We start from the raw sequence: 1,920 nt of genomic DNA, 5'->3' as shown, positions 1-1,920 counted from the left end.
CATCACTCCGTAATCCGCTCTGATGTATGGTATTCGAACCATAACATCACTCCTCAATCTGTACCGATGTATGGTGCCCGGACCATAACATCACTCTGCAATCCGCTCCGATGTATGGTGCTCGAACCATAACATCCATCCTCAATCTGTCCCGATGTATGGTACCCGGACCATAACATCACTCCGCAATCTGCTCCGATGTATGGTATTCGAACCATAACATCACTCCTCAATCTGCTCCTTAGGACCTCCGGAATCCTCCCTGTATCAAGTATGGGTCCTCTGCTTTTAGTAGTACGGGCCCATACTACCTGCCACATCTACCCATACTTTCCACACGGACCATCCCAGAGCTCCTAAGTAGCTGCTCGACCTGCTCTTTCACCAATCCCATCGCACGTGCTCGCTCCCCAGCGAAATCCTCTACTCTTTCATCGTACTTATCCGGCTAGGTTTACTCCCTAGTCTCTTCCGCCGTCCACCCACTTCTCTACTATCAGCTGCTGAAGAGCTCCTAATGATGCCAGCCATCTACCTCCTGAATATCGTCATACTCACTTAGTAGCTGACTCCCATCATCGAGAATTCCACAAAGCACAAAGCAAGCAGCATTCGAGCATCGAAGAATTTATAGGACTCCCTATCTGTGATAGCTCCATCTTCTCGGCTCGTCCTCGGAGGTACCACTGAACTCTGTAGCTCCACCCCTTGTGCGTTCTAACTGGATACTCTCATTCATCACATATTCAAAAGCATAACGCACATATAACAATAAACCCTAGGCTAAGGCATCACAAATTAGGCCATTCTAGTCCTAAGATATGAAATACCTAGCCTGTCTCTAACATGCAATAATATCTCATAAGTGCATAATAAATATTTCATAACTTAAAAGTAAGGGTATTTTGGGAAATCACCGTCTGGCTCTGGCTGATTGTACACACTGCTCTTTCTTGCTTTCTCTTTGAACTCTTATTCACTTTTTAGAAAACTATTTATTTGAAAACTTTTTCTTACTTCCTCAGTTTGAGTCCAGATTTACCCGAAGGCGCATCCGAATCCCTCAAACCAAGGCTCTGATACCAATTTGTAACACCGTAAATTTCAAGGCAAAATTTTCATTTAAATAATCAATTTAATATTAAAACACTTGTTTAAAATCTTATTCATATTCGGATTACAAAACATAGTTTCATTTTCATTTGATTACACAACCAGGATCCTCCAAGATACAACTCTTCCTTCGGTGTGTACAATCGAACCGTTGCCATTCCGCGTTATTGAAAGAACCTGAAACAACATAACATAAACACTGTAAGCACGAAGCTTAGTGAGTTCCCCAATATACACCTTACGCACATACGCCTTTCCAGGCCCTGACCTTTCGGTACCTGCACAATGCCTTCCGGCCCATGAGATAATCGCCTTCCAGCCCATAACGTGTTGCCTTCCGGCCCATAACATATTCGCCTTCCGGCCCATAACATATTGCCTTCCGGCCCAAAAACATATACAGCACACAATACATTTACTCTAACACATAAAGCACATATATCATATATCATACCTGACCTTTCTGCCACATAACACTTTGCCTTCCGGCCCATACATAAACATGCATATCACGCGTAGCAACTAACTTTCCATTTATGGCATATAAACGTAACACATAACATATTCGACCTTTCGGTCACACAATCAAACCCTTCCGGGTACAGTATAGTGAGAAAACTCACCTCGTGGGTGCTGGAAGTTAGCAACTCCTGAAATCACTTGCACCTGATCCACCGAGCTACAAGCTCCCTATAACAATATCTCCCTTATTAATACTTTGATCTTCCACATTAACTGACCCTAAGAAATCACACATAGGTCATCTCTGGTCAACGGTCCATTGTCATCTCGACTGGACTCGGCGAG

This window comes from Lactuca saligna, chromosome 8 (assembly GCF_052625555.1).
Source record: "Lactuca saligna cultivar CGN05327 chromosome 8, ASM5262555v1, whole genome shotgun sequence".
Lineage (NCBI taxonomy): Eukaryota > Viridiplantae > Streptophyta > Magnoliopsida > Asterales > Asteraceae > Lactuca > Lactuca saligna.
The sequence above is the reverse complement of the archived record's forward strand: the minus strand, read 5'-3'. Positions refer to the sequence as shown.